Below are 15,419 nucleotides of genomic sequence, written 5' to 3'. Positions count from 1 at the left end.
GGGAATCAAGCTGTCTAACACAGAGCACAAGATTGCAGCATATGTGGACGATCTTCTATTTTATGTCGCGAACCCAAGAATATCCCTACCTAACTTGCCAGCAGAAATTAACCAATACTCTGCTATATCGAACTTTAAAATCAACTATAACAAGTCAACGGCGCTCAACATATCCCTACCACAGACCTTAGTATCTGAGCTCCGAGATTCTTTCCCTTTCGCGCGAGACCATATACAATATCTTGGCATCAAATTGACGCCCGAAACTGAGGGATTATACGCGGCGAACTTTCCAACACTTCTAAGTAGAATAAGGCAAGTCCTCAGCTCCTGGTCAAAGGGCATTTTCTCATGGTTTGGTAGAGGGGCAATAATTAAAATGAATATCCTCCCAAGGGTGCTATACCTGCTTCAGGCCCTCCCCATACGAATCCCAAAACAGTTTTTCCAAAACCTGGACTCTCTGATGACCAAGTTTGTGTGGGCAGATAAACCTACCCGGATAGCAAGGAACACGCTCCCCAGACCAAAGAATGAGGGGGGTATAGGCCTCCCCAACTTTAAAAGATACTACCAAGCAGCCCACTTAACACGTATTATTGACTGGCACAGACACTCAACAATTAAACAATGGGTAAACATAGAGCAACATCACACCCCCACACCACTTGTAGTGCTACCTTGGACGCAAGAGAAGGCCCCCCCTGGAAATAACCCAACACCCCACAATCGGCCCCACACTATCAATAGCAGCGCAAATGTACCCCAGGGCGAACATATCACCTAAGCCATCCCCAATGTTCCCAATCCTGGGTAATCCCTCCTTCTCCCCAGGCGTAGAAGAGCGGGCTTTCAAAAGTTGGTTTTCGGAGGGCGTATACCGAGCAGAACACTTCTTACAAGATGGCCAATGGCTATCGACGGGCGCCTTACTAGATATGGCAGACAAAGCACAATTGACACTGTGGCAAACTCTCCAGTTAAGACACTTCCTTCTATCTCTCCCCCGACCCAACACATTCACGCGACCGAAAACACAATACGAATTCATCTGTAACGAAGAAGGTCCCTCCAGACATACGCTATCAAGGATATACAACATACTCAACACACAGTCGGAAGCGCCACTACCAGGATACATATAGAAGTGGGAGACGGAACTCGGGATTACATTCTCCCCTGAAGAAAGGGAGAGAATATTCACAATCGCACACTCCTCATCAATCTCTAGCAATATACAAGAATCAGGATTTAAGATTCTCTCGCGATGGTATAGGGTGCCCTCCTTCCTAAACGCATTATTCCCCTCGGTCTCACATCTATGTTGGAGATGTGGCACTGGACAAGGTACACTGCTGCACGTGTTCTGGGAATGCCCGGACCTGGCAGGCTTCTGGTCGGAGGTTTGGCGGATTACGTCAAAGTTTACAGACCGGTTGCTTCCAAGGGTCCCCGCTTTCTTTCTCCTGCATCACAGCGATATACCACTAGCAATGTACAAAAACTCATTGACGTGCTACCTGGTGAGTGCAGCGAGATCTTGCATCCCCAGACTTTGGAGGCAGACAGCCCCACCCACACTGGGCCTATGGCTTAGCACAGTGAACCAGATTATGGAGATGGAGGACCTTACGGCGTCCCTCAAAGGGCGACAGGAGAAATTTAGGAAGACTCGGTCCCACTGGATAACGTTTCAGAGCTCAGAGGAATACCGGCAATTACTAGGCACGTAAGATACCGCACCCCACCACCACCACCACTCTCCCTCCCCTTCATTCCTATCCCTTGCCCCCCTTCCTTAAATGTCAGGTTGTTTTCCTACTATGTTCAAGCTTAAATGACAGTTCTCGGACCATATGATACTCTACACATAACAGTGAAGTGGGAAGTATTAATGGTTCAAGCACACAACGTAGAAAATGTTCATTCTAGTTAAAACCCTGTTGTTTAAAGAATTCAAAGAATTGAATTGCTAACAAGAGCAACAATGGCCAATACTAGCATGGATATCAACCAACTGAGAGAAGCAGTGCAAAACCGAAAAACATGGAGGGAGCCTTTAGGGTCACCGAAGGTCGTGACATGGAGGGAGGGAGCCTTTAGGGTCACCAAAGGTCGTGAACGACTAAACGGCTAACTACAACAAGGCAAAACTGGCCATTTAGCCCACCGAGCAAAATCCCGACGGGCTGGTCAGATCCTGGGGCCAGTGTAGGGAATTTTTTTTAAATTTATCTGGGAATGTTTGCTAAAATAAAAAAATAAAAAAAACAGCAATATTCACATGTTAATCTTCTCCTGCTCCTGGCCTCTTGAATCCACGCTGCTCACTCCCAAATTTCTTGCTAGAGGGATCATGTGACAAGTCCTCAACCTCAGCATTAGAGTTCCACAGGTGACTGGCCATAAGGTCCCCCGAATTGAGATTGCAGGCAGCCGTACAGGTGTCATGGCAGCCGGGGGCCTTCTGAAAGGCCCCAGGGTTGTCATGGCAGAATACCTACCCAGCCATCCCCATTGGGTGGCTTAATAGAATGTCGCCCGATTGCAGTCCTGTATATTGTTGTACGAGCTACAGTGCTATCGAATGTACAGCCTTCAGATATATTACATCTTTCGTTGTCATTCTAGTGGGGTAGAAGCCTTCATGCTTTGTACATGGATGTCAACATTAATTTGCACCTTTCATAAGAAGGTCGTTGTTATTTACTAGCCTGATGTTTTGGAACAGAAGCTCCTCGGCTCGGTATTAATAAGCTCAGTCCCCGGCATTCAGGTCACCGGCGGTAATTGAAGCTTCTCTGGCGTAGGTGTTCATAAATACTGTCCTCATTTAGCTTTTCCCTTCCGTTACCTTCATGGAGTTCTGTTTTATATTATTTATAGGTTTATCTTATCATCCGATACATTTCAGGTATTTTCCTCTAGAAAGTCCATTTTCGTGTGAATAGAATTCTTTAGCAATGCGTATAGGTTCTCCCGCTGCATTGTAAAGGAGGTTAGAGACGTCTCTCAGGTTCACGCAGGGAGGAAATGAGAAGATGTTGGAGGAGAATATGTAGTTCACATCAGTGTTATATTATCCGTTATTTAACAACTTGTCTTTTTCTTATTTGAAAATGAAAAAAAAATTGATGCCTAATTGATGCAAACTAAAAGAAACCAATCCGTCAAAAAAACGGATAGTTCCTGTTTGCATTAGGGCGGATTGAAATGGGCGTATTAGTGCACAATATGCTGGAAATAGAACCTGTTGATTTCAATGGGTTTGTTCACACTTCCTTTTCTGCGCAGCATCCTCTACATTTGCGTACCAAAGGTCCCCATTAAAATTTATGGGAGGTGCGCAATACACAACAGGATGAGCAATACGCCGTGCCATTCCGTGGGAAAAAGAACAAATCTGGAACTCACTTGGCTAAATGAGTGCAAAAGGTACAGTAAAATACGCCGATGGGCACGCAAAAAAAGTCTCATTCATAGCGCAAATGCACAATTGCGCATACGCCCATATGAAGCCGCGCTCAGACAGACATCCGTTATGATCGGTTTTTAACGTATCCGGGTTTTTTTTGTATTAACCGTTTCCAATCCAATTTGTATCCTGATTTTCCTAGGAGGCTTACTCTTCTTCTGCAGTTATACAACGGCGCTATATGCTGGCTAAAGCCAGTACTGCATGAGGTGATACGTTGGATAGGCTCCGACAGCAGAGAGGCTGGCAATATACAGTAAGAGAACCTTGACGGATGTCTTCTGACATCACAGCTGTACAGCCTTAAATCATAATGTCTTAAGACGTCAGACAGTGGATTGGAAAGGGTTAAAGTGTAGCCCTATTTTTCATCTATGTGTAGTTGTATTAACCGCAACTGTTGAGCAACTGCCTTATTTACAGTCGCTTGGTGTTTAGCTCTTGCAAAAACCAAGCGACTCCAACAAGTGAGCAATTTGTCGCTCAGCGCTCTGTCGGCAGCCGCTTCTACAGGGGTCAATTATCCCCGGAATTTGCTATTTCCAGCAAGAATTCCAACAATAATCCCTCCATGTAAAGGTACCTTAACAGGAGACACCTCTGCAGCTGCTTGAAGGAGTTATCCAACTTCTAAAAGTTAAAAGGACGCCAACTTTTCAGCCAACTTCTGCTCATCTAATAGGCTGTTTGTCTCATCAATCTTGTAATACTTTAATTACTAAGTATTTGTTTACTGCTGTAAATCAAATGTGAATGCAGCCCCACACTGACTGCAGATCTGAGAGCTGTGTGAGTGCAGGGAGGCTGAGCCTGTGAAGGCAGCCCCACAGCTGAGGAGCGACCCCCAACGTCCTAGTAGTTATAGAAGCTGAATGTTAAACTGCAATCTAGATCAGCCCTATTGAATATGAATGGAGCGACGGCGATGCGGTGCATGCACAACCTGCACTCCATTCAGTTGCCTCCTCACTGTGGAGGGTGCAGCAAGCCTCCAGTGGAGTAGGGGTGACATGGGACCCCCCATTATCAGAACCTGCAGTGGTTTCCGTGGTTGAGATACCCACCGATCAAACTTTTATCACCTTACCTTCCTATGGACAGCAGATAAAAGTCTATCTTGGGATAACCCCCTTAAGAGGGTGAATGGGACTCGTTCTGTAGTACCAACTCGGGCCACTGCACAATGTATGGCGCTGTCTACTTCCTGCAGCAAAAAGTGGGATAACCTAATTAGAGACACATAATGCATCTGAAATGCATCTATTGTGTTGAGGGTTCCAGAACATGGAATTTTACTAATATGTTTTTTAGTTGTACACATTCTTACTTTCGCAACTAAAAACATAATATTCGGATCAACCAAGATCTCCAGCGAGACGCTAACTTGAAGTTGTGTTTTATTTATTTGGAACTTATCAGGAAGCGCGACGGGTGAAATGTATTACCTGTAAATACTTTCTTTATCTTAATGGGTTAAATAAATAAAATAAATCATGGTATTTGTATAGCGCCAATTCCGCAGCGCTTTCAGGTAATTATTACTTATTACCTACCCCCCTCCAAGCAGGGTTCTCATTTTACCGACCTCGGAAGGATGGAAGGCTGAGTCAACCTTGAGCCGGCTACCTGAATCATGTGGGGATCGAACTTGCAACCTTCAGGTCTCAGGCGAGAGCTTACACTCTGTGCCACATGAGGCTCATTGTTGATCCACAATGGACATTTATCACCTATCCAGTGGTGAAGACCTCACTGATCACTAGAAGGTGGTCCTGAGGGCGGAGTCATGACTGCAGTGAGGAGTTTGAATGCAAAGATGGTTGAGAGCGTGCCCCGATACTCCATTCATAGTCTATGCGGTTAAGGGCTTCTTTACACGAAAGTATTTGGGTTAAAGACAAGAGAATAGAACACTTTGACTTTAATAGGTTCATGTGTTGTGCGCGCGCATTGCAGGTAAAAAGTAAAACCCGCACTATTTTCCTGTGTCTATGGGAGGTGCGCAAAACACAGGGGAAAGAGCACATCACTAACCCTTTCCAATCCACTGTCTGACGTCCAAAGACATTCTGATTGAAGGCCGTACAGCTTCGATGTCGGAAGACATCCGGCAGGGTTTTCTTACTGTAGATTACTGGCCGCTCTGTTGTCGGGGGGGCCTCTCCAGCATGTCTCATACCGCAGTACTAGCTCTAGCCAGCAGATGGCGCCATTATATAATGGCAGAAGGAGAAAGCTTCCTAGGAAACCCTGAATCCAAAATTGGATTGCAAAGGGTTGAGCTTAAATTGCCATTAAATCCACGGAAAAAGTGTGTGATGCTCAAAAAGTACAGTAATATGCACTGACGCGCGCAAGTCAACCTCAACAGCCTTATCCACATGCAAATACATGGCGCGGGGGCGAGCATTTTTGCGCCATGGCTCGTGTAAAACCGCCCTAACACTTACAGCCCTGCAGCGCCACGATCTTTGTAGCAGCATCTACTTCCACATCCCATACCATACCGATCTCCCCGTGTAAGAATGAAGCGTGAGCGATCGTTGTTACAAATATTTAAATTTTTATTCATACTTAAATATATTAAATATTTCAAGGAAATACATGGTGATTTGCTTTTTTTTTTGTTTATTTTAGCGATTATATTACAAAAATGTTCAGATTTTATAGAAAGCTTTGTTATCGGAAAAAAAAAAACACACAAGAGCAGATATCTTTATATAGACGGTATATATATATATATATGTATAGATATTGTTTCTCTTTTTATCGTGTTTGGTTGACAGAAAAAAAAATTAACAAAACAGAAAAGTGTGAGGCCATAAAACTTCTGAGAAGACCGAAATCTGAACCCAGAATTAATACTTGAACTCTTGTGAAATCAAACATATACACAGGGCTGGTGTGAACAATGCACTCTGACATCACAGGCGCACAATGAGTCTTTTGTTTGTTTGTTTTTTTGCAGGTTGTACTACCCCGAATCCCCTTCAAATACAAAATCCATAGCAAGTTTCAGAGCAGACACAGAGTTCTAGAAAATCTCCATATCAACGTCCTGAGGCCGGGAGACTTTTATTTTTCATACCCCATTGTCATCTATAGTGTTTTCTGTACAATATTACAGACGCATTGTCTTCAAAATATAGGCCATTTGTCCAAAAATACAACTCAGGGGCTTGTTCTTGAGTCACAAACATAAGTAGACACTGAAGACTTCATTCTTGTATTAAAAATAAATTCTCTTTGTCCCTATTAGAAAGATCGCGAGTATTCTCCAAGTAGATACATTAGAACATTTGGCAAACAATGACACTTACTAACCCCCTATTGTTATACAAAACTCACAACATTTCTCCAGGTTGTAAACTTTTCAGCAGCAGACCAGGACGAAAAGTACCTTAGTGTCATATTGGGGATACGGCGGTTGTGTCCAGCCAAGGTATATACTCCTGCCAGCATCCTACTAATTAGCAATAATACAAAGGCCATTTTGTAGAGAGAAGCGAGGCATCTTATGCCTGTGTTTCATTTCATTTCAACATAGATACTTAGAGGCTCCACTGAATTCTAGCTATAACATTTACTAAGGCAAAGGCCAATGTCCAGTTACTGTTTTGCAGCAGGAAGCAGATGGCTCCGTACATTGCACAGTGGCCTAGGCTGGTACTGCAGATACCATTCACTTCAATAGGACTCAACCTGCAGTACCAATCCAGGCCACTGTGCAATGTATAGAGCTGCCTGCTTCCTGCAGCCAGAAGTGGGACAACCTCTTTAAAGGGTGAGAGCATTCAGAATATATAGTAGTGCAGGAAGAGGTGAGACATAACTGGTGACTACTGTAGGCTAAGTAAAATGGATAACACAAATCTAACAGTGTAATCATACAGTACAAAAAAATCTACGTGTAGTGAAATGTAAAGAACTGTTTTCTGTAGGAGTATACATAAACGTAATGTATTCCCTCCATGCCCAGTCGTAAAAGGAATATCAAGAGTTATGGCTGTTGGTACCTCATGTAGTTTATTTACTTACATTTGTGGTCATATACTTTAAGGGGTTTTCTAGGCAAAATACTATTGATGACCTTGATTGGCGGGGGGCCACTGCTTGAGATCCTGGATGATCAGCTGAGCAGGGTTCCGAGTGGAAGCTGCTGCTCCGACCGCAGTGTAGTGGCTGACACTTGTAACTGCAGGTGCATTGATTTCAATGACAGTCGCAGTTACAAGCACTGGCAACTAAACAGGTCGGGCAGCAGCCTCTGCTACAAAGCATGTGTAGATGTGCTGTCAGTCGGTGTCCACTTAGCCGATCGTCCGGGATTCCAAGCAGTAGACCCCAGCCGATCGACTATTGATGACCTATCCTGAGGATAAGTTGCCAATAGTATTTTGCCTGGAAAACCCCTTTAACATGTCATCTTCACAAAGCCAATATGAGGTCCGAAAAACAAGACTGGCTGTTAACCTGTTTACTATCAAGAACAGATGACCAGGTTACATGCAGACCATCTCAGCTCAGTCAACAGGAGATACATTAAGGTCAACTTTAAAAAAAGGCAAAATCCAAATATCTCTATTCCAGGATAAAACCGATGTTAACATTTGCGGTAACATTTTTCCTTACATTAGTTATAGGTGTTCTCTACTACGGACAATCCCTATCCATACACGCTACTAGCCAGAATGGAAGGCCACAGCAATGAGTCGGAGCAAACCATTTACTGGGGTGTGCAAAACATTGCATCACATCCTCCATTCAATATTTGGTTCTGAAAACAGTAAGTGCCCTTTTACAAGGGCAGATAACTCCTTCAGATGCCCGCGATCCAGCAAGAATGGGAACGATTGCCATTCAGTTGACTGAACGACGAATGATATTTCGTTCTCTTATTGTTCGTTGTTCAGTTTTTGCAGGCATAAAAACTGAAAGACGATCGGCCATGTAAACAGGCAGTTGTTCATTTATGAAGGACTGCCTGTTTACTGTGAATGGAGGCGGGCTGCAGGAACGATCCCTGGCTGCTCCACCTCCATTCACTCAGCAACGATTGGTCATGTGTAAAGACATAGGAGTGATCAGTGCTGGGACGGCCTGTCGGGCATCTGCACTCAATAGGTCGTTCCGTGTAGAGGAACCCCAAGTAAATCAGTCACTGATACAGTCTGAACGATTTCTCGTATGAACGAGCTACAATGTATCTGCTGTATAAACAGGCCGCCCGAGCGAACTCTGCATGGTTTGCTCGTTCAAACAAGAAATCGGCTCTTCTATATGGACCCTTATAGAGCTTCTTAGCTGTTTTAATCCGATTACCATGTTCCCCAAGTCCCTAATCCAATCCATGGTATTTATAAAGCAGCTTGGAAAGCATCTCTGGGATTACTTGTCAACTACCCTACATCTTCTCGGCTGTCTCCGCGGGAGTGATTGACAGGTCATCATTATGGCTTCTATCTGAAAAGCGCTAGCGTAAAATACCAGTATACTGATCCATTTAATAAAAGTCAATTAGAACAAAGCTTTACAAAATCGGGGCATTTGATTTTTAGGTCCAGTTCATTAGATTCTAGACATCAGGTTCACTCTGAGCGAAGGGCTATAACTGTACAAATGTTCGTTGCCGAGTGTAAAGATGACCACTGATTGAACAACAAATGATAAAACGCTGATTTGTGCAAACAGGGAACGTCCTGCCAACAACACTGCACACTGGTCCAATCCTCGCACGCACCACTGCAGCATAATTGTGCATGCATATGTAACACTAATGAGCACCGATCGACTTGTTGTATGGTGGATCAACACTCATTCCAGACAATAATCTGCATGTGTAAAACATACTATTAGGTATCAGGTATTAGGCTGATGCGAAAAGTATTGGGAAATGCCAAAGATGTCAAGTTATACCAGTAGACGCAGAAGTAAAAGTAATCGACAAACACAATTTAGGAACCTACAGGAAACGCAGGCTTTGTTCTGGATCTTATTACATACGAACCATTATTATAAAGGACCGGGAACTCATTGATGTGGCGAGGATGATCTGATAAAGTTAGCCATCTCCTGCCAAATCAAATCTTTACAGACTGCATGTAAAGACTGGTGCCATTTCTTAGTTACACCAAGTGTATCAGTTCTTCGCAGATGACTGCTTATGAGTATTTAATAAGAAGACTATTAGCTTTCTTCCAAACGATGAAAATCTGATATGGTCATGGGATGATCGATCGTTAGAGAACCGATAAAACTGTTTATATCTACTGCAACATCCTTCGCACCTCTGTGATCACAACATGACCGGGATCGATTTGCAACGTCTGGGAGAAAGTCATTAAAGGTTTAATCCAATTGCAAAACAAAGCTGTGGAGAACATTTGGGAATTGATACAAAGAATAGTAGCATAGGATAAAGCTTTGCTAATAAATAACATTTCGGTATACTGTGGATAAGATTGGCTGCAATCGGAAAACATCTTTAAGAAGGACTAAACTAGGCGGCTTTCACATCTGCGCTGGGGATTCTGTTTTCCTGCTACGGCCGAATGGTTTTGTCTCAGTATGGAACCGAACTGTGACGGGTGGAGCCCATTGACTATAATGGGGTCCATCCGCTTTCCGCCCAGCTGGCCGGGTTTTGCATGCTGAGCTTATTCTTTCGGTATTTTCAGCCGCATCTGAGATGGAATCTCCAGCCGGAGGTTCCGGCGCAGATTTGAAACCGGCCTTATTAAGCTAGTTTCACATGAGTGTATTGTAACCTTCCCGTAATTCGGATGTATTACAGATGAAACTCCATCCATATTGCTCCAGTACTTGATCTGTATATTTGCATCCATTGATTTTATTTTCCACTGATCTGTTTTGTGCCCAGAAGAAAATAATACCAATGACAGCAAATACAGATCAAATACTGATGAAATACAGAAGCGTCTCTATTTTAATCAACTTCCATGCACTATAATAGATTTTTTTATCAAATACAGACAAAAGTACATCAGCGGGGGTGTCGTGTCTCCTTAAGGAGACCACCCAGAAGGTGTGTGAAGACACCTAGGAGGTGAGTGGGTCGGGAGGGCCATAGTCTCTCCCCAAGTAGAGCACCCAAAAGGGATGTGGAGACACCTACAAGGTGAGTGAGGAGACTTATAAGGCCATGCAAGCTCGTCTGGGTAATTTATGCAAATAAGGAAGATGGAATAATACCTCTGCAGCGCCACCAACTGGATGGAAGCATTCCTTCAAATCAATGTGCATGCTGTTGTGAACAATACACCCATGTATATGGGGATTCATAGATATTCAGTAGCTCTGTATAACGGTCTGCAAAATATGGACCAAATGCAGATTAAAGATAGACTCGTCTGATAGCGGCCATTAAACCAAATTCACCGCAGTACAAATCATTTATGAAGAGAGATTTTGCTGCTAGAAAAATGAGGACATTTGGTCATAATAAATGTAACAGGGACTCTATTGCCTGCTGGGATCTGACTAAATGTGACTTGCTGACCATGACTTGTACACTTCTTTCCTCCACTGTGTGTAGTTGACTACAGTTCCACCATTATAAAGGTTGTTAGTGGAGAAGTGACTTCCCAGGCTGCCTTCAGCCCATGCCAATCTATGGTATAGTATGTTACATAAGGTACATTATGGTAATCTGATTTTTCAAAATACTACTTTTAAGTAGAGAGCTAATTGGGTACATTCTGATGCACGGTTACGAATCAATAGGAATGTTGTTAACACAGCGGAGTCGTTATGTAACGCACTGAGATGACAGTTCTACATCCTGGGAGACAAGAGGGATGAGGCTGAAAACACTTCGCTCCCGCTCACATGATCTAAGACATTTCTTTATAGTTTTTATTGATGGAGCAATGGTATAAATACCAATTACCCCATCGTCGTTACCCCAGGGCATAATGATACGTGGCACTTTCTTAATTAACTGTATTACTCCTAAATATAAACAGAAACTTGTGGAGAGATTACAGGTACAGAATGTATTACATGTAAGCTGAAACACCTATGGAGACAGTACCCAAGACTCGGTTCATCCTCAAGTACCCCTATCAGGCCATGATTTCAGAATGTCCTATATTTACATCACCTGTGCTAAGGAAATCCAAAAACATGGTCAGTTGTGGGTTCTTGAGAACTGGAATTCAGAAGAACTGCCCTAGGCAACACCGCTATACCTTAAGATTAGCGTTAAGCGAAGCATACCAGTAGAACCATTTGGGTTGAACTTTGCTAACAGTTTGCTTCAGCATAAACTTGAACCTAGTTTTTAGTAAAGTTCCACCTGAAACACGGTTCTACTGGTTCAGTTCACTCAACAAGAGTCCTGAACGCTGGTGTATAACCCTCTCCAAGAGCCATAAAAGCCTTCTCTCTGAGTTTTTGGGGTTAAGTCAAGACGTCAGAATGCAAACTAAAGACTAAGGTTAGGGCTACAAGCAATTTTGAGCTTGATGTGTGGCACAGTAACATGATATTGCCATTGCGATCAGTAGAGTTGCAGTGCTTAAAGAGACTCTGTCAGCTACTTTGAGCCTTATAAACTTAGCTTATATCCTCAAAGTAGCTGGCCCACTTAGTATGGGATGTAAGTTTCAAACTTAACCTTCCCTGCCGTTCCTCAGTTGTCAATTTTTCAACCCACTGTTGCAACGCATCGAAGCATATGCTAAGTAGTCCTCCCAATTTACACTTTGAATGGGAGAACTACTTAACGTGCGCTTCAATGTACTGCAAAGTCTGATTGTTCTCAGTAAGAGAACCTAGTAATCTTGTAGATATGATACCTTTTAATGGCTAACAAAAATACATGATGTTATAGAGAGCTTTTGAACCTCAGGGTCTGGTAGGTTTCAGTGCTGACAACCAGGGAACAGCGGTGAAGCCAAGTATAAAACTTACATTCCTGGACTCAGGTGGTCACCTACTTAGCTCATAGGGCTCAAAGGAGGTGATAGATTCTCTTTAATATTAGACTGGGCAGAAAAATGGAAAACTTCAAAAAGTGGAAAACTTCAAAGCCTTTGCAAGTCCTTCAGCCTCTGGTAAATGCGAAGACTCATATTCTCTATGGACTCAATCCTTCGAAGGGATCAACAACTTAAAATGCAATTTTTTTAAGAGTATGGTTTATAAAAAAAATGGCTACTATCAGTCACACATATTTGTGTTTCTGGAAGTATATGGAAAATAAAGAGGTTATCTGGGGGAAAACACTGGATATTTTGCCAGTAATCCCTTTCAGGCTGGTTGCAGATGAGCGTCTTGTCACAGGTCACAGCAGATGCGCCGAACCCTGTGTAGTGGCTGGGCCTTTTAACTATAAGCACAGCTCCCATTGATTTCAACAAGACCCCCAGCCGGCAGTCGCAAGCGCAGGCCACTACACAGGGGTTGGAGCAGCATCTGCTTCTACTCGGACCCCTGTGTATTTGTGGCGCTGTCAGTGGGCACCCAATCAGCTGGGGTCCGAAGTGGCGGATCCCAGCTGATCAACTATGGGATAGGTCATCAATAGTATTCTCACTGGAAAATACTCAAAATAATTTTCAAAGTAATGTTTTAGGTATTAATACTAAAGGAATGAAGACACTAATTAGAACGGTCCATTACAAGTCAATAAAACAAATTTTATTGTCCATTTACAACATCAGAAATGTTCACAAAGGAAAATAGCAGCCCCTTTAAAGTGCTGTAGGTGGTGGGCATATTACCAGAGCTAATGAGAGGCTGCAGCTTTGGCATGTTCTCCACGGTGAGAATACTTTATTGGTGCCACCCTCTGAGCAGACAGATGGCACGTATACTATACAACTGGCAAGTGAAAAAGCCGGTGCAATCTAAGGACAAGCATTTCCAGCCTTACGACTACAGCAGAGTAGAATCAGCTATTTTTTGCACTGACTACTTAAAGGGGTTCTGTCATTAGAAAAAAAAATCTATACTTACTTATTCCTTCCCCGTCAGTCTTCTTACAGCATCTTCACCTAACCGATCTTCTCCTGGCTCCTTCCATTCCCCTGGGTCACATCACCCCCAGCCGGATGGATCCTCTTCTTCCGGTGACATTACGTACATTTTCTGCAGTCTGCTTCCTGCAGGTCAGTGTATTAGGTCACTAGGTGATGTAACGCTCACTGCCTAGCAGGGAATGCCGAATCATATGCCAGGCTATTGCCGAGACTGTGCATGCGAGCTCTCGACGCGAGTATTCATATACTATTGCCGCGAGACAGCGTGCATGCACAGTCGCGGCAATAGCCTGGCATAAGATTCAGCATTCCCTGCTAGGCAGTGAACGCTATGTCACTAGTGACTGGGTACACTGTCCTGCAGGAAGCAGAATGCCGAGAATGTACGCTACATCACAAGAATAAGAGGATCCGTCCGGCTTCCGGTGTGGTGAGCCAGGAGAAGATCGGGGAGGAGATGCGGTAAGAAAACTGCCTGGGGAGGAATAAGTAAGTATTGCTTTTTCTTTTTCTAATGACAGAACCCCTTTAACTACAAAGAAATCTATTGTAGAACTTGTGTGCTCTATTCACCTGACCAGCATTTTAACCCTTTGCCATCCAATTCAGGGTTTCCTAGGGGGTTTTCTCTTTCTGCCATTACACAATGGCGCCACCTGCTGGCTAAAGCCAGTACTGCGGTATTGGACATGCTGGAAAGGCCCCCGACAACAGAGCGGCCATTTATATACAGTAAGAATACCCTGCCGGACGTCATCAGACATCGGAAGCTGTACAGCCTTCAATCAGAATGTCTTTAGACGTCAGACAGTGCATTGGAAAGGGTTAATATAGGAGTATCCTCATTGGTTTACTTTAACAATTCTGATCTAAAGTAAAAATCGTACAAACCACTCAAGGAGCTACAATAGTGTTCATTTGTGTTATAAAATGTTGCAATTTCTGAAGAACCGTGTAACATAACACATAAGTGTCTCATATGAATGTCTGAGCACAATAGGCTTCAGCATCATTATAATGTCATGTGCCAGATTGACACGTGCCTCCTTTTGGGGTCAAATGGTTAAAAAGGATGCCTTCTATTACACTTCTGTTTCTTCAGAGCCAGAGGGGTAGTAGAAGGCATCGTTCCCTTTGATTTCAATGTCAGTGAAACAGTCTATGACCACCAATGCGGATGTCCAGCCTAGCTGCATTGACAGCGGGCTGGAGAGTCCATTGATCAGTGAGGATCCCTAGTGATGGAACCCTGCCAATCCACTATTGGTGACCTATCCTGAGAATAGACCCTCAATAGTAAATGATCTGTATACCCCTTTAATACATTTATTTATAAAAATATTCTTCTGTGACTTAAAATAAGCCAATATAAACTCCGGTAGCCGCAGAAATGAAAAGGAAACATTCCTGTGTACAACGCTACCGTGATATCTACCGAGGATTCACAATTCTATGGCCCACTGTTTTTACTGATCGACATGGCATGGGATTTGGAATGAAGAAAGTTCAACCTACAGAACTATAAATCCATACAAAGATTGACATGCATGACTTGTACTTCAATATTCTGAAAGGTATATTAAATGCAGGTGATGTGCTGCAATGTGATCTGTAGGGAATAGGTCATCTAACCTTCACCACTGCCAATTCATAAAATACCTACTACATTCTAGTATTGAAATCAATGGGAGCTGTGCCTGCAGTTACAAGTACCGGCCACTACACTGGGGTCAGAGCTGCAGCTTCCACTCATATTCCTATGTGTAACAGCACTGACAGCCAGCGACCAATCAGCTGATTGGCCGGTGTCCTGAGTGGCAGATCCTGGCCGATCAACTATTGATGACCTATCCTGATGATAGGTCATCAGTAGTATTTTGCCTGGAAAACCCCTTTAAAGCTTATTTACCTAAATGCACAACCTATTGGTACCCAATTCT

The sequence above is a fragment of the Eleutherodactylus coqui genome, chromosome 1, assembly GCF_035609145.1.
Source record: "Eleutherodactylus coqui strain aEleCoq1 chromosome 1, aEleCoq1.hap1, whole genome shotgun sequence".
NCBI lineage: Eukaryota > Metazoa > Chordata > Amphibia > Anura > Eleutherodactylidae > Eleutherodactylus > Eleutherodactylus coqui.
This window is presented reverse-complemented; position numbering follows the sequence as displayed.